This window comes from Scyliorhinus torazame, chromosome 23 (genome assembly GCF_047496885.1).
Source record: "Scyliorhinus torazame isolate Kashiwa2021f chromosome 23, sScyTor2.1, whole genome shotgun sequence".
In the NCBI taxonomy this organism is placed as follows: domain Eukaryota; kingdom Metazoa; phylum Chordata; class Chondrichthyes; order Carcharhiniformes; family Scyliorhinidae; genus Scyliorhinus; species Scyliorhinus torazame.
This window is the reverse complement of record NC_092729.1, coordinates 74193032-74217781: the sequence shown is the minus strand read 5'-3', so window position 1 is coordinate 74217781 and position 24750 is coordinate 74193032.

Sequence of the window (24750 nt, the reverse complement as noted above, 5' to 3'; positions counted from 1 at the left end):
ACAAGGTGCTGGTTACAGAACGGTGTTGCCTCCTTCAGCACGGTCTGGAGCCTGACACCAGGCTGTGTATGGTCCTGTCAAATCTGATATAACAAGGAGCTGGTTACTGAACGGTGTCGCCTCCTTCAGCACGGCCTGGAGCCTGACACCAGGCTGTGGATGGTCCTGTCAAATCTGATATAACAAGGAGCTGGTTACAGAACGGTGTCGCCTCCTTCAGCACGGCCTGGAGCCTGACACCAGGCTGTGGATGGTCCTGTCAAATCTGATATAACAAGGTGCTGGTTACAGAACGGTGTCGCCTCCTTCAGCACGGCCTGGAGGCTGACACCAGGCTGTGGATGGTCCTGTCAAATCTGCCAAAACACGGAGCTGGTACAGAACCGTGTCACCTCCTTCAGCACGGCCTGGAGCCTGACACCAGGCTGTGGATGGTCCAGTCGTATCTGATATAACAAGGAGCTGGTTACAGAACTGTGTCGCCTCCTTCAGCACGGCCTGGAGCCTGACACCAGGCTGTGGATTGTCCTGTCAAATCTGATACAACAAGGAGCTGGTTACAGAACGGTGTCGCCTCCTTCAGCACGGCCTGGAGCCTGACACCAGGCTGTGGACGGTCCTGTCAAATCTGATACAACAAGGTGCTGGTTACAGAACGGTGTCACCTCCTTCAGCACGGCCTGGAGCCTGACACCAGGCTGTGGATGGTCCTGTCAAATCTGATATAACAAGGAGCTGGTTACAGAACAGTGTCACCTCCTTCAGCACGGCCTAGAGCCTTACACCAGGCTGTGGATGGTCCTGTCAAATCTGATATAACAAGGAGCTGGTTACAGAACGGTGTCACCTCCTTCAGCACGGCCTGGAGCCTGACACCAGGCTGTGGATGGTCCTGTCAAATCTGATATAACAAGGAGCTGGTTACAGAACGGTGTCGCCTCCTTCAGCACGGCCTGGAGCCTGACACCAGGCTGTGGATGGTCCTGTCAAATCTGATATAACAAGGAGCTGGTTACAGAACGGTGTCGCCTCCTTCAGCACGGCCTGGAGCCTGACAGCAGGCTGCGGATGATCCTGTCAAATCTGATATAACAAGGAGCTGGTTACAGAACGGTGTCGCCTCCTTCAGCGCGGTCAGGAGCCTGACACCAGGCTGTAGATGGTCCTGTCAAATCTGATACAACACGGTGCTGGTTACAGAATGGTATCGCCTCCTTCAGCACGGCCTGGAGCCTGACACCAGGCTGTGGATGGTCCTGTCAAATCTGATATAACACGGTTCTGGTTACAGAACGGTGTCACCTCCTTCAGCACGGCCTGGAGCCTGACACCAGGCTGTGGATGGTCCTGTCAAATCTGATATAACAAGGAGCTGGTTACAGAACGGTGTCGCCTCCTTCAGCGCGGTCTGGAGCCTGACACCAGGCTGTGGATGGTCCTGTCAAATCTGATACAACACGGTGCTGGTTACAGAACGGTGTCTCCTCCTTCAGCACGGCCTGGAGCCTGACACCAGGCTGTGGATGGTCCTGTCAAATCTGATATAACAAGGAGCTGGTTACAGAACGGTGTCACCCCCTTCAGTGCGGCCTGGAGCCTGACACCAGGCTGTGGATGGTCCTGTCAAATCTGATATAACAAGGAGCTGTTTACAGAATGGTGTCACCTCCTTCAGCATGGCCTGGATCCTGACACCAGGCTGTGGATGGTCCTTTCAAATCTGATATAACAAAGTGCTGGTTACAGAACGGTGTCGCCTCCTTCAGCACTGCCTGGAGCCTGACACCAGGCTGTGGATGGTCCTGTCAAATCTGATGTAACAAGGTGCTGGTTACAGAACGGTGTCGCCTCCTTCAGCACGGCCTGGAGCCTGACACCAGGCTGTGTATGGTCCTGTGAAATCTGATACAACAAGGAGCTGGTTACAGAACGTTGTCGCCTCCTTCAGCACGGCCTGGAGCCTGACACCAGGCTGTGTATGGTCCTGTGAAATCTGATACAACAAGATGCTGGTTACAGAACGGTGTCGCCTCCTTCAGCACGGTCTGGAGCCTGACACCAGGCTGTGTATGGTCCTGTGAAATCTGATATAACAAGGAGCTGGTTACAGAACGGTGTCGCCTCCTTCAGCACGGTCTGGAGCCTGACACCAGGCTGTGTATGGTCCTGTGAAATCTGATATAACAAGGAGCTGGTTACTAAACGGTGTCGCCTCCTTCAGCACGGCCTGGAGCCTGACACCAGGCTGTGGATGGTCCTGTCAAATCTGATATAACAAGGAGCTGGTTACAGAACTGTGTCGCCTCCTTCAGCACGGTCTGGAGCCTGACACCAGGCTGTGTATGGTCCTGTGAAATCAGATATAACAAGGAGCTGGTTACTGAACGGTGTCGCCTCCTTCAGCACGGCCTGGAGCCTGACACCAGGCTGTGGATGGTCCTGTCAAATCTGATATAACAAGGAGCTGTTTACAGAACGGTGTCGCCTCCTTCAGCACGGCCTGGAGCCTGACACCAGGCTGTGGATGGTCCTGTCAAATCTGATATAACAAGGTGCTGGTTACAGAACGGTGTCGCCTCCTTCAGCACGGCCTGGAGGCTGACACCAGGCTGTGAATGGTCCTGTCAAATCTGCCAAAACACGGAGCTGGTACAGAACCGTGTCACCTCCTTCAGCACGGCCTGGAGCCTGACACCAGGCTGTGGATGGTCCAGTCGTATCTGATATAACAAGGAGCTGGTTACAGAACGGTGTCGCCTCCTTCAGCACGGCCTGGAGCCTGACACCAGGCTGTGGATTGTCCTGTCAAATCTGATACAACAAGGAGCTGGTTACAGAACGGTGTCGCCTCCTTCAGCACGGCCTGGAGCCTGACACCAGGCTGTGGATGGTCCTGTCAAATCTGATACAACAAGGTGCTGGTTACAGAACGGTGTCGCCACCTTCAGCATGGCCTGGAGCCTGACACCAGGCTGTGGATTGTCCTGTCAAATCCGATACAAGAAGTTGCTGGTTACAGAACGGTGTCACCTCCTTCAGCACGGCCTGGAGCCTGACACCAGTCTGTGGATGGTCCTGTCAAATCTGATATAACAAGGAGCTGGTTACAGAACGGTGTCGCCTCCTTCAGCACGGCCTGGAGCCTGACACCAGGCTGTGGATGGTCCTGTCAAATCTGATATAACAAGGAGCTGGTTTCAGAATGGTGTCACCTCCTTCAGCACGGCCTGGAGCCTGACACCAGGCTGTGGATGGTCCTGTCAAATCTGATATAACAAGGAGCTGGTTACAGAACGGTGTCGCCTCCTTCAGTACGGCCTGGAGCCTGACACCAGGCTGTGGATGGTCCTGTCAAATCTGATACAACAAGATGCTGGTTACAGAACGGTGTCGCCTCCTCCAGCACGGCCTGGAGCCTGACACCAGGCTGTGGATGGTCCTGTCAAATCTGATATAACAAGGAGCTGGTTACAGAACGGTGTCGCCTCCTTCAGTACGGCCTGGAGCCTGACACCAGGCTGTGGATGGTCCTGTCAAATCTGATATAACAAGGTGCTGGTTACAGAACGGTGTCGCCTCCTTCAGCACGGCCTGGAGCCTGACACCAAGCTGTGGATGGTCCTGTCAAATCTGATATAACAAGGAGCTGGTTACAGAACGGTGTCGCCTCCTTCAGCACGGCCTGGAGCCTGACACCAGGCTGTGGATGGTCCTGTCAAATCTTATATAACAAGGAGCTGGTTACAGAATGGTGTCGCCTCCTTCAGCACGGCCTGGAGCCTGACACCAGGCTGTGGATGGTCCTGTAAATCTAATATAACAAGGTGCTGGTTACAGAAAGTTGTCGCCTCCTTCAGCACGGCCTGGAGCCTGACACCAGGCTGTGGATGGTCCTGTCAAATCTAATATACCAAGGAGCTGGTTACAGAACGGTTTCGACTCCTTCAGCACGGCCTGGAGCCTGACACCAGGTTGTGGATGGTCCTGTCAAATCTGATATAACAATGAGCTGGTTACAGAACGGTGTCGCCTCCTTCAGCACGGGCTGGAGCCTGACACCAGGCTGTGGATGGTCCTGTCAAATCTGATACAACAAGGAGCTGGTTACAGAACGGTGTCGCCTCCTTCAGCACGGCCTGGAGCCTGACACCAGGCTGTGGATGGTCCTGTCAAATCTGATATAACAAGGTGCTGGTTACAGAACGGTGTCGCCTCCTTCAGCACGGCCTGGAGCCTGACACCAGGCTGTGGATGGTCCTGTAAATCTAATATAACAAGGTGCTGGTTACAGAATGGTGTCGCCTCCTTCAGCACGGCCTGGAGCCTGACACCAGGCTGTGGATGGTCCTGTCAAATCTAATATAACAAGGAGCTGGTTACAGAACGGTGTCGACTCCTTCAGCACGGCCTGGAGCCTGACACCAGGCTGTGGATGTTCCTGTCAAATCTGATACAACAAGGAGCTGGTTACAGAACGGTGTCGCCTCCTTCAGCACGGCCTGGAGCCTGACACCAGGCTGTGGATGGTCCTGTCAAATCTGATATAACAAGGAGCTGGTTACAGAACGGTGTCGCCTCCTTTCAGCACGGCCTGGAGCCTGACACCAGGCTGTGGATGGTCCTGTCAAATCTAATACAACAAGGAGCTGGTTACAGAACGGTGTCGCCTCCTTCAGCACGGCCTGAAGCCTGACACCAGGCTGTGGATGGTCCTGTCAAATCTGATATAACAAGGTGCTGGTTACAGAACGGTGTCGCCTCCTTCAGCACGGCCTGGAGCCTGACACCAGGCTGTGGATGGTCCTGTCAAATCTGATATAACAAGGAGCTGGTTACAGAACGGTGTCGCCTCCTTCAGCACGGCCTGGAGCCTGACACCAGGCTGTGGATGGTCCTGTCAAATCTGATATAACAAGGAGATGGTTACCGAACGGTGTCACGTCCTTCAGCACGGCCTGGAGCCTGACACCATGCTGTGGATGGTCCTGTCAAATCTGATATAACAAGGAGCTGGTTACAGAACGGTGTCACCTCCTTCACCACGGCCTGGAGCCTGACACCAGACTGTGGATGGTCCTTTCAAATCTGATGTAACACGGAGCTGATTACAGAACGGTGTCGCCTCCTTCAGCACGGCCTGGAGCCTAACACCAGGCTGTGGATGGTCCTGTCAAATCTGATACAACAAGGAGCTGGTTACAGAACGGTGTCGCCTCCTTCAGCACGGCATGGTGCCTGACAGCAGGCTGTGGATGGTCCTGTCAAATCTGATATAACAAGGTGCTGGTTACAGAACGTTGTCATCTCCTTCAGCACGGCCTGGAGCCTGACACCAGGCTGTGGATGGTCCTGTCAAACCTGATATAACAAGGTGCTGGTTACAGAACGGTGTCGCCTCCTTCAGCACGGCCTGGACCCTAACACCAAGCTGTGGATGGTCCTGTCAAATCTGATACAGCAAGGCGCTGGTTACAGAACGGTGTTGCCTCCTTCAGCACGGCCTGGAGCCTGACACCAGGCTGTGGATGGTCCTGTCAAATCTGATACAACAAGGAGCTGGTTACAGAACGGTGTCGCCTCCTTCAGCACGGCCTGGAGCCTGACACCAGGCTGTGGATCATCCTGTCAAATCTGATATAACAAGGAGCTGGTTACAGAACGGTGTCGCCTCCTTCAGCACGGCCTGGAGCCTGACACCAGGCTGTGGATGGTCCTGTCAAATCTGATATAACAAGGAGCTGGTTACAGAACGGTGTCGCCTCCTTCAAGACGGCCCGGAGCCTGACACCAGGCTGTGGATGGTCCTGTGAAATCTGACATAACAAAGAGTTGGTTACAGAACGGTGTCGCCTCCTTCAGCACGGCCTGGAGCCTGACACCAGGCTGTGGATGGTCCTGTCAAATCTGATATAACAAGGAGCTGGTTACAGAACGGTGTCGCCTCCTTCAGCACGGCCTGGAGCCTGACACCAGGCTGTGGATGGTCCTGTCAAATCTGATATAACAAGGTGCTGGTTACAGAACGGTGTCGCCTCCTTCAGCACGGCCTGGAGCCTGACATCACGCTGTGGATGGTCCTGTCAAATCTGATATAACAAGGAGCTGGTTACAGAACGGTGTCGCCTCCTTCAGCACGGGCTGGATCCTGATACCAGGCTGTGGATGGTCCTGTTAAACCTGATATAATAAGATGCTGGTTACAGAACGATGTCGCCTCCTTCAGCACGGCCTGGAGCCTGACACCAGGCTGTGGATGGTCCTGTCAAATCTGATATAACAAGGTGCTGGTTACAGAACGGAGTCGCCTCCTTCAGCACGGCCTGGAGCCTGACACCAGGCTGTGGATGGGCCTGTCAAATCTGATATAACAAGGAGCTGGTTACAGAACGGTGTCACCTCCTTCAGCACGGCCTGGAGCCTGACACCAGGCTGTGGATGGTCATGTCAAATCTGGTATATCAAGGAGCTGGTTACAGAACGGTGTCGCCTCCTTCAGCACGACCTGGAGCCTGACACCAGGCTGTGGATGGTCCTGTCAAATCTGATATAACAAGGTGCTGGTTACAGAACGATGTCGCCTCCTTCAGCACGGCCTGGAGCCTGACACCAGGCTGTGGATGGTCCTGTCAAATCTGATATAACAAGGTGCCGGTTACAGAACGGAGTCGCCTCCTTCAGCACGGCCTGGAGCCTGACACCAGGCTGCGGATGGGCCTGTCAAATCTGATATAACAAGGAGCTGGTTACAGAACGGTGTCCCCTCCTTCAGCACGGCCTGGAGCCTGACACCAGGCTGTGGATGGTCCTTTCAAATCTGATACAACAAGGAGCTGGTTACAGAACGGTGTCACCTCCTTCAGCACGGCCTGGAGCCTGACACCAGGCTGTGGATGGTCCTGTCAAATCTGATGTAACAAGGAGCTGGTTACAGAACGGTGTCGCCTCCTTCAGCACGGCCTGGAGCCTGAAACCAGGCTGTGGATGGTCCTGTCAAATCTGATGTAACAAGGAGCTGGTTACAGAACGGTGTCGCCTCCTTCAGCACGGCCTGGAGCCTGACGCCAGGCTGTGGATGGTCCTGTCAAATCTGATATACCAAGGAGCTGGTGACAGAACGGTATCACCTCCTTCAGCACGGCCTGGAGCCTGACACCAGGCTGTGGATGGTCCTGTCAAATCTGATATAACACGGAGCTGGTTACAGAACGGTGTCACCTCCTTCAGCACGGCCTGGAGCCTGACACCAGGCTGTGGATGGTCCTGTCAAATCTGATATAACACGGAGCTGGTTACAGAACGATGTTGCCTCCTTCAGCACGGCCTGGAGCCTGACACCAGGCTGTGGATGGTCCTGTCAAAACTGATATAACAAGGAGCTGGTTACAGAACGGTGTCGCCTCCTTCAGCACGGCCTGGAGCCTGACACCAGACTGTGGATGGTCCTGTCAAATCTGATACAAAAAGGAGCTGGTTACAGAACGGTGTCGCCTCCTTCAGCACGGGCTGGAGCCTGATACCAGGCTGTGGATGGTCCTGTCAAACCTGATATAACAAGGTGCTGGTTACAGAATGATGTCGCCTCCTTCAGCACGGCCTGGATCCTGACACCAGGCTGTGGATGGTCCTGTCAAATCTGACATAACAAGGAGCTGGTTACGGAACAGTGTCGACTCCTTCAGCACGGCCTGGATCCTGACACCAGGCTGTGGATGGTCCTGTCAAATCTGACATAACAAGGAGCTGGTTACGGAACAGTGTCGACTCCTTCAGCACGGCCTGGATCCTGACACCAGGCTGTGGATGGTCCTGTCAAATCTGATATAACAAGGAGCTGGTTACAGAACGGAGTCGCCTCCTTCAGCACGGCCTGGAGCCTGACACCAGGCTGTGGATGGTCCTGTCAAATCGGATATAACAAGGAGCTGGTTACAGAACGGTGTCGACTCCTTCAGCACGGCCTGGAGCCTGACACCAGGCTGTGGATGTTCCTGTCAAATCTGATACAACAAGGAGCTGGTTACAGAACGGTGTCGCCTCCTTCAGCACGGCCTGGAGCCTGACACCAGGCTGTGGATGGTCCTGTCAAATCTGATATAACAAGGAGCAGGTTACAGAACAGTGTCACCTCCTTCAGCACGGCCTGGAGCCTGACACCAGGCTGTGGATGTTCCTGTCAAATCTGATACAACAAGGAGCTGGTTACAGAACGGTGTCGCCTCCTTCAGCACGGCCTGGAGCCTGACACCAGGCTGTGGATGGTCCTGTCAAATCTGATACAACAAGGAGCTGGTTACAGAACGGTGTCGCCTCCTTCAGCACGGCCTGGAGCCTGACACCAGGCTGTGGATGGTCCTGTCAAATCTGATATAACACGGAGCTGGTTACAAAACGGTGTCGCCTCCTTCAGCACGGCCTGGAGCCTGACACCAGGCTGTGGATGGTCCTGTCAAATCTGATATAACAAGGAGCAGGTTACAGAACGGTGTCACCTCCTTCAGCACGGCCTGGAGCCTGACACCAGGTTGTGGATGGTCATGTCAAATCTGATATAACAAGGTGCTGGTTACAGAACGGTGTCGCCTCCTTCAGCACGGCCTGGAGCCTGACACCAGGCTGTGGATGGTCCTGTCAAATCTGATATAACAAGGAGCAGGTTACAGAACGGTGTCACCTCCTTCAGCACGGCCTGGAGCCTGACACCAGGCTGTGGATGGTCCTGTCAAATCTGATATAACAAGGAGCTGGTTACAGAACGGTGTCGCCTCCTTTCAGCACGGCCTGGAGCCTGACACCAGGCTGTGGATGGTCCTGTCAAATCTAATACAACAAGGAGCTGGTTACAGAACGGTGTCGCCTCCTTCAGCACGGCCTGAAGCCTGACACCAGGCTGTGGATGGTCCTGTCAAATCTGATATAACAAGGTGCTGGTTACAGAACGGTGTCGCCTCCTTCAGCACGGCCTGGAGCCTGACACCAGGCTGTGGATGGTCCTGTCAAATCTGATATAACAAGGAGCTGGTTACAGAACGGTGTCGCCTCCTTCAGCACGGCCTGGAGCCTGACACCAGGCTGTGGATGGTCCTGTCAAATCTGATATAACAAGGAGATGGTTACCGAACGGTGTCACGTCCTTCAGCACGGCCTGGAGCCTGACACCATGCTGTGGATGGTCCTGTCAAATCTGATATAACAAGGAGCTGGTTACAGAACGGTGTCACCTCCTTCACCACGGCCTGGAGCCTGACACCAGACTGTGGATGGTCCTTTCAAATCTGATGTAACACGGAGCTGATTACAGAACGGTGTCGCCTCCTTCAGCACGGCCTGGAGCCTAACACCAGGCTGTGGATGGTCCTGTCAAATCTGATACAACAAGGAGCTGGTTACAGAACGGTGTCGCCTCCTTCAGCACGGCATGGTGCCTGACAGCAGGCTGTGGATGGTCCTGTCAAATCTGATATAACAAGGTGCTGGTTACAGAACGTTGTCATCTCCTTCAGCACGGCCTGGATCCTGACACCAGGCTGTGGATGGTCCTGTCAAACCTGATATAACAAGGTGCTGGTTACAGAACGGTGTCGCCTCCTTCAGCACGGCCTGGACCCTAACACCAAGCTGTGGATGGTCCTGTCAAATCTGATACAGCAAGGCGCTGGTTACAGAACGGTGTTGCCTCCTTCAGCACGGCCTGGAGCCTGACACCAGGCTGTGGATGGTCCTGTCAAATCTGATACAACAAGGAGCTGGTTACAGAACGGTGTCGCCTCCTTCAGCACGGCCTGGAGCCTGACACCAGGCTGTGGATCATCCTGTCAAATCTGATATAACAAGGAGCTGGTTACAGAACGGTGTCGCCTCCTTCAGCACGGCCTGGAGCCTGACACCAGGCTGTGGATGGTCCTGTCAAATCTGATATAACAAGGAGCTGGTTACAGAACGGTGTGGCCTCCTTCAGCACGGCCCGGAGCCTGACACCAGGCTGTGGATGGTCCTGTGAAATCTGATATAACAAAGAGCTGGTTACAGAACGGTGTCGCCTCCTTCAGCACGGCCTGGAGCCTGACACCAGGCTGTGGATGGTCCTGTCAAATCTGATATAACAAGGAGCTGGTTACAGAACGGTGTCGCCTCCTTCAGCACGGCCTGGAGCCTGACACCAGGCTGTGGATGGTCCTGTCAAATCTGATATAACAAGGTGCTGGTTACAGAACGGTGTCGCCTCTTTCAGCACGGCCTGGAGCCTGACATCACGCTGTGGATGGTCCTGTCAAATCTGATATAACAAGGAGCTGGTTACAGAACGGTGTCGCCTCCTTCAGCACGGGCTGGATCCTGATACCAGGCTGTGGATGGTCCTGTTAAACCTGATATAACAAGGTGCTGGTTACAGAACGATGTCGCCTCCTTCAGCACGGCCTGGAGCCTGACACCAGGCTGTGGATGGTCCTGTCAAATCTGATATAACAAGGTGCTGGTTACAGAACGGAGTCGCCTCCTTCAGCACGGCCTGGAGCCTGACACCAGGCTGTGGATGGGCCTGTCAAATCTGATATAACAAGGAGCTGGTTACAGAACGGTGTCACCTCCTTCAGCACGGCCTGGAGCCTGACACCAGGCTGTGGATGGTCATGTCAAATCTGGTATATCAAGGAGCTGGTTACAGAACGGTGTCGCCTCCTTCAGCACGGCCTGGAGCCTGACACCAGGCTGCGGATGGGCCTGTTAAATCTGATATAACAAGGAGCTGGTTACAGAACGGTGTCACCTCCTTCAGCACGGCCTGGAGCCTGACACCAGGCTGTGGATGGTCCTTTCAAATCTGATACAACAAGGAGCTGGTTACAGAACGGTGTCACCTCCTTCAGCACGGCCTGGAGCCTGACACCAGGCTGTGGATGGTCCTGTCAAATCTGATGTAACAAGGAGCTGGTTACAGAACGGTGTCGCCTCCTTCAGCACGGCCTGGAGCCTGACACCAGGCTGTGGATGGTCCTGTCAAATCTGATGTAACAAGGAGTTGGTTACAGAACGGTGTCGCCTCCTTCAGCACGGCCTGGAGCCTGACGCCAAGCTGTGGATGGTCCTGTCAAATCTGATATACCAAGGAGCTGGTGACAGAACGGTATCACCTCCTTCAGCACGGCCTGGAGCCTGACACCAGGCTGTGGATGGTCCTGTCAAATCTGATATAACACGGAGCTGGTTACAGAACGGTGTCACCTCCTTCAGCACGGCCTGGAGCCTGACACCAGGCTGTGGATGGTCCTGTCAAATCTGATATAACACGGAGCTGGTTACAGAACGATGTTGCCTCCTTCAGCACGGCCTGGAGCCTGACACCAGGCTGTGGATGGTCCTGTCAAAACTGATATAACAAGGAGCTGGTTACAGAACGGTGTCGCCTCCTTCAGCACGGCCTGGAGCCTGACACCAGAATGTGGATGGTCCTGTCAAATCTGATACAAAAAGGAGCTGGTTACAGAACGGTGTCGCCTCCTTCAGCACGGGCTGGAGCCTGATACCAGGCTGTGGATGGTCCTGTCAAACCTGATATAACAAGGTGCTGGTTACAGAATGATGTCGCCTCCTTCAGCACGGCCTGGATCCTGACACCAGGCTGTGGATGGTCCTGTCAAATCTGACATAACAAGGAGCTAGTTACAGAACGGAGTCGCCTCCTTCAGCACGGCCTGGAGCCTGACACCAGGCTGTGGATGGTCCTGTCAAATCGGATATAACAAGGAGCTGGTTACAGAAAGGTGTCACCTCCTTCAGCATGGCCTGGAGCCTGACACCAGGCTGTGGATGGTCATGTCAAATCTGATATATCAAGGAGCTGGTTACAGAACGGTGTCGCCTCCTTCAGCACGGCCTGGAGCCTGACACCAGGCTCTGGATGGTCCTGTCAAATCTGATATAACAAGGAGCTGGTTACAGAACGGTGTCGCCTCCTTCAGCACGGGCTGGAGCCTGATACCAGGCTGTGGATGGTCCTGTCAAACCTGATATAACAAGGTGCTGGTTACAGAACGATGTCGACTCCTTCAGCACGGCCTGGAGCCTGACACCAGGCTGTGGATGGTCCTGTCAAATCTGATATAACAAGGTGCTGGTTACAGAACGGAGTCGCCTCCTTCAGCACGGCCTGGAGCCTGACACCAGTGTGGATGGGCCTGTCAAATCTGATATAACAAGGAGCTGGTTACAGAACTGTATCAGCTCCTTCAGCACGGCCTGGAGCCTGACACCAGGCTGTGGATGGTCATGTCAAATCTGATATATCAAGGAGCTGGTTACAGAACGGTGTCGCCTCCTTCAGCACGGCCTGGAGCCTGACACCAGGCTCTGGATGGTCCTGTCAAATCTGATATAACAAGGAGCTGGTTACAGAACGGTGTCGCCTCCGTCAGCACGGCCTGGAGCCTGACACCAGGCTGTGGATGGTCCTGTCAAATCTGATACAACAAGGTGCTGGTTACAGAACGGTGTCACCTCCTTCAGCACGGCCTGGAGCCTGACACCAGGCTGTGGATGGTCCTGTCAAATCTGATACAACAAGGTGCTGGTTACAGAACGGTGTCGCCTCCTTCAGCACGGCCTGGAGCCTGACACCAGGCTGTGGATGGTCCTGTCAAATCTGATATAACAAGGAGCTGGTTACTGAACGGTGTCGCCTCCTTCAGCACGGCCTGGAGCCTTACACCAGGCTGTGGATGGTCCTGTCAAATCTGATATAACAAGGAGCTGGTTACTGAACGGTGTCGCCTCCTTCAGCACGGCCTGGATCCTGACACCAGGCTGTGGATGGTCCTGTCAAATCTGATATAACAAGGAGCTGGTTACAGAACGGTGTCGACTCCTTCAGCACGGCCTGGAGCCTGACACAAGGCTGTGGATAGTCCTGTCAAATCTGATATAACAAGGTGCTGGTTACAGAACGATGTCGCCTCCTTCAGCACGGCCTGGAGCCTGACACCAGGCTGTGGATGGTCCTGTCAAATCTGATATAACAAGGTGCTGGTTACAGAACGGAGTCGCCTCCTTCAGCACGGCCTGGAGCCTGACACCAGGCTGTGGATGGTCCTGTCAAATCGGATATAACAAGGAGCTGGTTACAGAAAGGTGTCACCTCCTTCAGCATGGCCTGGAGCCTGACACCAGGCTGTGGATGGTCATGTCAAATCTGATATATCAAGGAGCTGGTTACAGAACGGTGTCGCCTCATTCAGCACGGCCTGGAGCCTGACACGAGGCTCTGGATGGTCCTGTCAAATCTGATATAACAAGGAGCTGGTTACAGAACGGTGTCGCCTCCTTCAGCACGGGCTGGAGCCTGATACCAGGCTGTGGATGGTCCTGTCAAACCTGATATAACAAGGTGCTGGTTACAGAACGATGTCGCCTCCTTCAGCACGGCCTGGAGCCTGACACCAGGCTGTGGATGGTCCTGTCAAATCTGATATAACAAGGTGCTGGTTACAGAACGGAGTCGCCTCCTTCAGCACGGCCTGGAGCCTGACACCAGTCTGTGGATGGGCCTGTCAAATCTGATATAACAAGGAGCTGGTTACAGAACTGTATCACCTCCTTCAGCACGGCCTGGAGCCTGACACCAGGCTGTGGATGGTCATGTCAAATCTGATATATCAAGGAGCTGGTTACAGAACGGTGTCGCCTCCTTCAGCACGGCCTGGAGCCTGACACCAGGCTCTGGATGGTCCTGGCAAATCTGATATAACAAGGAGCTGGTTACAGAACGGTGTCGCCTCCGTCAGCACGGCCTGGAGCCTGACACCAGGCTGTGGATGGTCCTGTCAAATCTGATACAACAAGGTGCTGGTTACAGAACGGTGTCACCTCCTTCAGCACGGCCTGGAGCCTGACACCAGGCTGTGGATGGTCCTGTCAAATCTGATACAACAAGGTGCTGGTTACAGAACGGTGTCGCCTCCTTCAGCACGGCCTGGAGCCAGACACCAGGCTGTGGATGGTCCTGTCAAATCTGATATAACAAGGAGCTGGTTACTGAACGGTGTCGCCTCCTTCAGCACGGCCTGGAGCCTTACACCAGGCTGTGGATGGTCCTGTCAAATCTGATATAACAAGGAGCTGGTTACTGAATGGTGTCGCCTCCTTCGGCACGGCCTGGATCCTGACACCAGGCTGTGGATGGTCCTGTCAAATCTGATATAACAAGGAGCTGGTTACAGAACGGTGTCGACTCCTTCAGCACGGCCTGGAGCCTGACACCAGTCTGAGGATGGTCCTGTCAAATCTGATATAACAAGGAGCAGGTTACAGAACGGTGTCGCCTCCTTCAGCACGGCCTGGAGCATGACACCAGGCTGTGGATTGTCCTGTCAAATCTGATATAACAAGGAGCTGGTTACAGAACGGTGTCGCCTCCTTCAGCACGGCCTGGAGCATGACACCAGGCTGTGGATGGTCCTGTCAAATCTGATATAACAAGGAGCTGGTTACAGAACGGTGTCGCCTCCTTCAGCACGGCCTGGAGCCTGACACCAGGCTGTTGGTGGCCCTGTCAAATCTGATTTAACAAGGAGCTGGTTAAAGAACGGTGTCTCCTCCTTCAGCACGGCCTGGAGCCTGACACCAGGCTTTGGATGGTCCTGTCAAATCTGATATAACAAGGTGCTGGTTACAGAACGGTGTCGCCTCCTTCAGCACGGCCTGGACCCTAACACCAGGCTGCGGATGCTCCTGTCAAATCTGATACAACAAGGTGCTGGTTCCAGAACGGTGTCACCTCCTTCAGCACGGCCTGGAGCCTGACACCAGGCTGTGGATGGTCCTGTCAAATCTGATATAACAAGGAGCTGGTTACAGAACGGTTTCGCCTCCTTCAGCACGGCCTGGAGCCTGACACCAGGCTGTGGATGGACCTGTCAAATCTGATATAACAATGAGCTGGTTACAGAACGGTGTCTCCTCCTTCAGCACGGCCTGGAGCCTGACACCAGGCTGTGGATGGTCCTGTCAAATCTGATATAACAAGGAGCTGGTTACTGAACGGTGTCGCCTCCTTCAGCACGGCCTGGAGCCTGACACCAGTCTGTGAATGGTCCTGCCAAATCTGATATAACAAGGAGCTGGTTATAGAACAGTGTCACCTCCTTCAGCACGGCCTGGATCCTGACACCAGGCTGTGGATGGTCCTGTCAAATCTGATATAACAAGGTGCTGGTTACAGAACGGTGTCACCTCCTTCAGCACGGCCTGGAGCCTGACACCAGGCTGTGGATGGTGCTGTCAAATCTGATATAACACGGTGCTGGTTACAGAACGGTGTCGCCTCCTTCAGCACGGCCTGGAGCCTGACACCAGGCTGTGGATGGTCCTGTCAAATCTGATAAAACAAGGAGCTGGTTACAGAACGGTGTCACCTCCTTCAGCACGGCCTGGAGCTTGACACCAGGCTGTGGATGGTCCTGTCAAATCTGATATAACAAGGACCTGGTTACAGAACGGTGTCACCTCCTTCAGCACGGCCTGGAGCCTGACACCAGGCTGTGGATGGTCCTGTCAAATCTGATATAACAAGGAGCTGGTTACAGAACGGTGTCACCTCCTTCAGCACGGCCTGGAGCCTGACACCAGGCTGTGGATGGTCCTGTCAAATCTGATATAACAAGGACCTGGTTACAGAACGGTGTCACCTCCTTCAGCACGGCCTGAAGCCTGACACCAGGCTGTGGATGGTCCTGTCAAATCTGATACAACAAGGAGCTGTTTACAGAACGGTGTCGCCTCCTTCAGCACGGCCTGGAGCCTGACACCAGGCTGTGGATGGTCCTGTCAAATCCGATCCAACAAGGAGCTGGTTACAGAACGGTGTCGCCTCCTTCAGCACGGCCTGGAGCCTGACACCAGGCTGTGGATGGTCTTGTCAAATCTGATATAACTAGGAGCAGGTTACAGAACGGTGTCGCCTCCTTCAGCACGGCCTGGAGCCTGACACCAGGCTGTGGATGGCCCTGTCAAATCTGATATAACACGGTGCTGGTTACAGAACGGTGTCGCCTCCTTCAGCACGGCCTGGAGCCTGACGCCAGGCTGTGGGTGGCCCTGTCAAATCTGATATACCAAGGAGCTGGTTACAGAACGGTGTCTCCTCCTTCAGCACGGCCTGGAGCCTGACACCATGCTGTAGATGGTCCTGTCAAATCTGATATAACAAGGTGCTGGTTACAGAACGGTGTCGCCTCCTTCAGCACGGCCTGGACCCTAACACCAGGCTGTGGATGGTCCTGTGAAATCTGATACAACAAGGTGCTGGTTCCAGAACGGTGTCGCCTCCTTCAGCACGGCCTGGAGCCTGACACCAGGCTGTGGATGGTCCTGTCAAATCTGATACAACAAGGAGCAGGTTACAGAACGGTGTCGCCTCCTTCAGCACGGCCTGGAGCCTGACACCAGGCTGTGGATGGTCCTGTCAAATCTGATATAACAAGGAGCTGGTTACAGAACGGTGTCGCCTCCTTCAGCACGGCCTGGAGCCTGACACCAGGCTGTGGATGGTCCTGTCAAATCTGATATATCAAGGAGCTGGTTACAGAACGGTGTCGCCTCCTTCAGCACGGCCTGGAGCCTGACACCAGGCTGTGGATCATCCTGTCAAATCTGATATAACAAGGAGCTGGTTACAGGACGGTGTCGCCTCCTTCAGCACGGCCTGGAGCCTGACACCAGGCTGTGGATCATCCTGTCAAATCTGATACAACAAGGAGCTGGTTACAGAACGGTGTCGCCTCCTTCAGCAGGCCTGGAGCCTGACACCAGGCTGTGGATGGTCCTGTCAAATCTGATATAACAAGGAGCTGGTTACAGAACGGTGTCGCCTCCTTCAGCACGGCCTGGAGCCTGACACCAGGCTGTGGATCATCCTGTCAAATCTGATATAACAAGGAGCTGGTTACAGAACGGTGTCGCCTCCTTCAGCACGGCCTGGAGCCTGACACCAGGCTGTGGATGGTCCTGTCAAATCTGATATAACAAGGAGCTGGTTACAGAACGGTGTCGCCTCCTTCAGCACGGCCTGGAGCCTGACACCAGGCTGTGGATGGTCCTGTCAAATCTGATATAAAAAGGAGCTGGTTACAGAACGGTGTCGCCTCCTTCAGCACGGCCTGGAGCCTGACACCAGGCTGTGGATGGTCCTGTCAAATCTGATATAACAAGGAGCTGGTTACAGAACGATGTCGCCTCCTTCAGCACGGCCTGGAGCCTGACACCAGGCTGTGGATGGTCCTGTCAAATCTGACATAACAAGGTGCTGGTTACAGAACGGTGTCGCCTCCTTCAGCACGGCCTGGAGCCTGACACCAGGCTGTGGATGGTCCTGTCAAATCTGACATAACAAGGTGCTGGTTACAGAACGGTGTCACCACCTTCAGCACGGCCTGGAGCATGACACCAGGCTGTGGATGGTCCTGTCAAATCTGATATAAAAAGGAGCTGGTTACAGAACGGTGTCGCCTCCTTCCGCACGGCCTGGAGATGACACCAGGCTGTGGCTGGTCCTGTCAAATCTGATATAACAAGGACCTGGTTACAGAACGGTGTCACCTCCTTCAGCACGGCCTGGAGCCTGACACCAGGCTGTGGATGGTCCTGTCAAATCTGATACAACAAGGAGCTGGATACAGAACGGTGTCGCCTCCTTCAGCACGGCCTGCAGCCTGACACCAGGCTGTGGATGGTCCTGTCAAATCTGACACAACAAGGAGCTGGTTACAGAACGGTGTCGCCTCCTTCAGCACGGCCTGGAGCCTGACACCAGTCTGAGGATGGTCCTGTCAAATCTGATATAACAAGGAGCAGGTTACAGAACGGTGTCGCCTCCTTCAGCACGGCCTGGAGCATGACACCAGGCTGTGGATGGTCCTGTCAAATCTGATATAACAAGGAGCTGGTTACAGAACGGTGTCGCCTCCTTCAGCACGGCCTGGAGCATGACACCAGGCTGTGGATGGTCCTGTCAAATCTGATATAACAAGGAGCTGGTTACAGAACGGTGTCGCCTCCTTCAGCACGGCCTGGAGCCTGACACCAGGCTGTGGGTGGCCCTGTCAAATCTGATTTAACAAGGAGCTGGTTAAAGAACGGTGTCTCCTGCTTCAGCACGGCCTGGAGCCTGACACCAGGCTGTGGATGGTCCTGTCAAATCTGATATAACAAGGTGCTGGTTACAGAACGGTGTCGCCTCCTTCAGCACGGCCTGGACCCTAACACCAGGCTGCGGATGCTCCTGTCAAATCTGATACAACAAGGTGCTGGTTCCAGAACGGTGTCACCTCCTTCAGCACGGCCTGGAGCCTGACACCAGGCTGTGGATGGTCCTGTCAAATCTGATATAACAAGGAGCTGGTTACAGAACGGTGTCGCCTCCTTCAGCACGGCCTGGAGCCTGACACCAGGCTGTGGATGGACCTGTCAAATCTGATATAACAAGGAGCTGGTTACAGAACGGTGTCTCCTCCTTCAGCACGGCCTGGAGCCTGACACCAGGCTGTGGATGGTCCTGTCAAATCTGATATAACAAGGAGCTGGTTACTGAACGGTGTCGCCTCCTTCAGCACGGCCTGGAGCCTGACACCAGTCTGTGAATGGTCCTGCCAAATCTGATATAACAAGGAGCTGGTTATAGAACAGTGTCACCTCCTTCAGCACGGCCTGGATCCTGACACCAGGCTGTGGATGGTCCTGTCAAATCTGATATAACAAGGTGCTGGTTACAGAACGGTGTCACCTCCTTCAGCACGGCCTGGAGCCTGACACCAGGCTGTGGATGGTGCTGTCAAATCTGATATAACACGGTGCTGGTTACAGAACGGTGTCGCCTCCTTCAGCACGGCCTGGAGCCTGACACCAGGCTGTGGATGGTCCTGTCAAATCTGATAAAACAAGGAGCTGGTTACAGAACGGTGTCACCTCCTTCAGCACGGCCTGGAGCTTGACACCAGGCTGTGGATGGTCCTGTCAAATCTGATATAACAAGGACCTGGTTACAGAACGGTGTCACCTCCTTCAGCACGGCCTGGAGCCTGACACCAGGCTGTGGATGGTCCTGTCAAATCTGATATAACAAGGAGCTGGTTACAGAACGGTGTCACCTCCTTCAGCACGGCCTGGAGCCTGACACCAGGCTGTGGATGGTCCTGTCAAATCTGATATAACAAGGACCTGGTTACAGAACGGTGTCACCTCCTTCAGCACGGCCTGAAGCCTGACACCAGGCTGTGGATGGTCCTGTCAAATCTGATACAACAAGGAGCTGTTTACAGAACGGTGTCGCCTCCTTCAGCACGGCCTGGAGCCTGACACCAGGCTGTGGATGGTCCTGTCAAATCCGATACAACAAGGAGCTGGTTACAGAACGGTGTCGCCTCCTTCAGCACGGCCTGGAGCCTGACACCAGGCTGTGGATGGTCTTGTCAAATCTGATATAACTAGGAGCAGGTTACAGAACGGTGTCGCCTCCTTCAGCACGGCCTGGAGCCTGACACCAGGCTGTGGATGGTCCTGTCAAAACTGATATAACACGGTGCTGGTTACAGAACGGTGTCGCCTCCTTCAGCCCGGCCTGGAGCCTGACGCCAGGCTGTGGGTGGCCCTGTCAAATCTGATATACCAAGGAGCTGGTTACAGAACGGTGTCTCCTCCTTCAGCACGGCCTGGAGCCTGACACCATGCTGTAGATGGTCCTGTCAAATCTGATATAACAAGGTGCTGGTTACAGAACGGTGTCGCCTCCTTCAGCACGGCCTGGACCATAACACCAGGCTGTGGATGGTCCTGTGAAATCTGATACAACAAGGTGCTGGTTCCAGAACGGTGTCGCCTCCTTCAGCACGGCCTGGAGCCTGACACCAGGCTGTGGATGGTCCTGTCAAATCTGATACAACAAGGAGCTGGTTACAGAACGGTGTCGCCTCCTTCAGCACGGCCTGGAGCCTGACACCAGGCTGTGGATGGTCCTGTCAAATCTGATATAACAAGGACCTGGTTACAGAACGGTGTCACCTCCTTCAGCACGGCCTGGAGCCTGACACCAGGCTGTGGATGGTCCTGTCAAATCTGATATAACAAGGAGCTGGTTACAGAACGGTGTCACCTCCTTCAGCACGGCCTGGAGCCTGACACCAGGCTGTGGATGGTCCTGTCAAATCTGATATAACAAGGACCTGGTTACAGAACGGTGTCACCTCCTTCAGCACGGCCTGAAGCCTGACACCAGGCTGTGGATGGTCCTGTCAAATCTGATACAACAAGGAGCTGTTTACAGAACGGTGTCGCCTCCTTCAGCACGGCCTGGAGCCTGACACCAGGCTGTGGATGGTCCTGTCAAATCCGATACAACAAGGAGCTGGTTACAGAACGGTGTCGCCTCCTTCAGCACGGCCTGGAGCCTGACACCAGGCTGTGGATGGTCTTGTCAAATCTGATATAACTAGGAGCAGGTTACAGAACGGTGTCGCCTCCTTCAGCACGGCCTGGAGCCTGACACCAGGCTGTGGATGGTCCTGTCAAAACTGATATAACACGGTGCTGGTTACAGAACGGTGTCGCCTCCTTCAGCCCGGCCTGGAGCCTGACGCCAGGCTGTGGGTGGCCCTGTCAAATCTGATATACCAAGGAGCTGGTTACAGAACGGTGTCTCCTCCTTCAGCACGGCCTGGAGCCTGACACCATGCTGTAGATGGTCCTGTCAAATCTGATATAACAAGGTGCTGGTTACAGAACGGTGTCGCCTCCTTCAGCACGGCCTGGACCATAACACCAGGCTGTGGATGGTCCTGTGAAATCTGATACAACAAGGTGCTGGTTCCAGAACGGTGTCGCCTCCTTCAGCACGGCCTGGAGCCTGACACCAGGCTGTGGATGGTCCTGTCAAATCTGATACAACAAGGAGCTGGTTACAGAACGGTGTCGCCTCCTTCAGCACGGCCTGGAGCCTGACACCAGGCTGTGGATGGTCCTGTCAAATCTGATATAACAAGGAGCTGGTTACAGAACGGTGTCGCCTCCTTCAGCACGGCCTGGAGCCTGACACCAGGCTGTGGATGGTCCTGTCAAATCTGATATAACAAGGAGCTGGTTACAGAACGGTGTCGCCTCCTTCAGCACGGCCTGGAGCCTGACACCAGTCTGTGGATCATCCTGTCAAATCTGATATAACAAGGAGCTGGTTACAGAACGGTGTCGCCTCCTTCAGCACGGCCTGGAGCCTGACACCAGGCTGTGGATCATCCTGTCAAATCTGATACAACAAGGAGCTGGTTACAGAACGGTGTCGCCTCCTTCAGCAGGCCTGGAGCCTGACACCAGGCTGTGGATGGTCCTGTCAAATCTGATATAACAAGGAGCTGGTTACAGAACGGTGTCGCCTCCTTCAGCACGGCCTGGAGCCTGACACCAGGCTGTGGATCATCCTGTCAAATCTGATATAACAAGGAGCTGGTTACAGAACGGTGTCGCCTCCTTCAGCACGGCCTGGAGCCTGACACCAGGCTGTGGATGGTCCTGTCAAATCTGATATAACAAGGAGCTGGTTACAGAACGGTTTCGCCTCCTTCAGCACGGCCTGGAGCCTGACACCAGGCTGTGGATGGTCCTGTCAAATCTGATATAAAAAGGAGCTGGTTACAGAACGGTGTCGCCTCCTTCAGCACGGCCTGGAGCCTGACACCAGGCTGTGGATGGTCCTGTCAAATCTGATATAACAAGGAGCTGGTTACAGAACGATGTCGCCTCCTTCAGCACGGCCTGGAGCCTGACACCAGGCTGTGGATGGTCCTGTCAAATCTGACATAACAAGGTGCTGGTTACAGGACGGTGTCGCCTCCTTCAGCACGGCCTGGAGCCTGACACCAGGCTGTGGATGGTCCTGTCTAATCTGATACAACAAGGAGCTGGTTCCAGAACGGTGTCGCCTCCTTCAGCACGGCATGGAGCCTGACACCAGTCTGTGAATGGTCCTGCCAAATCTGATATAACAAGGTGCTGGTTACAGAACGGTGTCGCCTCCTTCAGCACGGCCTGGAGCCTGACACCAGGCTGTGGATGGTCCTGTCAAATCTGATACAACAAGGAGCTGGTTACAGAACGGTGTCACCTCCTTCAGCACGGCCTGGAGCCTGACACCAGGCTGTGGATGGTCCTGTCAAATCTGATATAACAAGGACCTGGTTACAGAACGGTGTCACCTCCTTCAGCACGGCCTGGAGCCTGACACCAGGCTGTGGATGGTCCTGTCAAATCTGATACAAGGAGCTGGTTACAGAACGGTGTCACCTCCTTCAGCACGGCCTGGAGCCTGACACCAGGCTGTGGATGGTCCTGTCAAATCTGATACAACAAGGAGCTGTTTACAGAACGGTGTCGCCTCCTTCAGCACGGCCTGGAGCCTGACACCAGGCTGTGGATGGTCCTGTCAAATCCGATACAACAAGGAGCTGGTTACAGAACGGTGTCGCCTCCTTCAGCACGGCCTGGAGCCTGACACCAGTCTGTGGATGGTCCTGTCAAATCTGATATAACTAGGAGCAGGTTACAGAACGGTGTCGCCTCCTTCAGCACGGCCTGGAGCCTGAAACCAAGCTGTGGATGGTCCTGTCAAATCTGATATAACACGGTGCTGGTTACAGAACGATGTCGCCTCCTTCAGCACGGCCTGGAGCCTGACACCAGGCTGTGGATGGTCCTGTCAAATCTGATACAACAAGGAGCTGGTTACAGAACGGTGTCTCCTCCTTCAGCACGGCCTGGAGCCTGACACCATGCTGTAGATGGTCCTGTCAAATCTGATATAACAAGGTGCTGATTACAGAACGGTGTCGCCTCCTTCAGCACGGCCTGGACCCTAACACCAGGCTGTGGATGGTCCTGTGAAATCTGATACAACAAGGTGCTGGTTCCAGAACGGTGTCGCCTCCTTCAGCACGGCCTGGAGCCTGACACCAGGCTGTGGATGGTCCTGTCAAATCTGATATAACAAGGAGCTGGTTACAGAACGGTGTCGCCTCCTTCAGCACGGCCTGGAGCCTGACACCAGGCTGTGGATGGTCCTGTCAAATCTGATATAACAAGGAGCTGGTTACAGAACGGTGTCGCCTCCTTCAGCACGGCCTGGAGCCTAACACCAGGCTGTGGATCATCCTGTCAAATCTGATATAACAAGGAGCTGGTTACAGAACGGTGTCGCCTCCTTCAGCACGGCCTGGAGCCTGACACCAGGCTGTGGATCATCCTGTCAAATCTGATACAACAAGGAGCTGGTTACAGAACGGTGTCGCCTCCTTCAGCAGGCCTGGAGCGTGACACCAGGCTGTGGATGGTCCTGTCAAATCTGATATAACAAGGAGCTGGTTACAGAACGGTGTCGCCTCCTTCAGCACGGCCTGGAGCCTGACACCAGGCTGTGGATCATCCTGTCAAATCTGATATAACAAGGAGCTGGTTACAGAACGGTGTCACCTCCTTCAGTACGGCCTGGAGCCTGACCCCAGGCTGTGGATGGTCCTGTCAAATCTGATATAAAAAGGAGCTGGTTACAGAACGGTGTCGCCTCCTTCAGCACGGCCTGGAGCCTGACACCAGGCTGTGGATGGTCCTGTCAAATCTGATATAACAAGGTGCTGGTTACAGAACGATGTCGCCTCCTTCAGCACGGCCTGGAGCCTGACACCAGGCTGTGGATGCTCCTGTCAAATCTGACATAACAAGGTGCTGGTTACAGAACGGTGTCGCCTCCTTCAGCACGGCCTGGAGCCTGACACCAGGCTGTGGATGGTCCTGTCAAATCTGACATAACAAGTTGCTGGTTACAGAACGGTGTCACCACCTTCAGCACGGTCTGGAGCCTGACACCAGGCTGTGGATGGTCCTGTCAAATCTGATATAACAAGGAGCTGGTTACAGAACGGTGTCACCTCCTTCAGCATGGCCTGGAGCCTGACACCAGGCTGTGGATGGTCCTGTCAAATCTGATATAACAAGGAGCTGGTTACAGAACGGTGTCACCTCCTTCAGCACGGCCTGGAGCCTGACACCAGGCTGTGGATGGTTCTGTCAAATCTGATATAACAAGGAGCTGGTTACTGAACGGTGTCGCCTCCTTCAGCACGTCCTGGAGCCTGACACCAGGCTGTGGATGGTCCTTTCAAATCTGATATAACAAGGAGCTGGTTACAGAACAGAGTCACCTCCTTCAGCACGGCCTGGAGCCTGACACCAGGCTCTGGATGGTCCTGTCAAATATGATATAACAAGGAGCTGGTTACTGAACGGTGTCGCCTCCTTCAGCACGGCCTGGAGCCTGACACCAGGCTGTGGATGGTCCCGTCAAATCTGATATAACAAGGAGCTGGTTCAGAACGGTGTCACCTCCGTCAGCACGGCCTGGAGCCTGACACCAGGCTGTGGATGGTCCTGTCAAATCTGATACAACAAGGAGCTGGTTACAGAACGGTGTCGCCTCCTTCAGCACGGCCTGGAGCCTGACACCAGGCTGTGGATGGTCCTGTCAAATCTGATACAACAAGGAGCTGGTTACAGAACGGTGTCACCTCCTTCAACACGGCCTGGAGCATGACACCAGGCTGTGGATGGTCCTGTCAAATCTGATATAACAAGTAGCTGGTTACAGAACGGTGTCGCCTCCTTCAGCACGGCCTGGAGCCTGACACCAGGCTGTGGATGGTCCCGTCAAATCTGATATAACAAGGACCT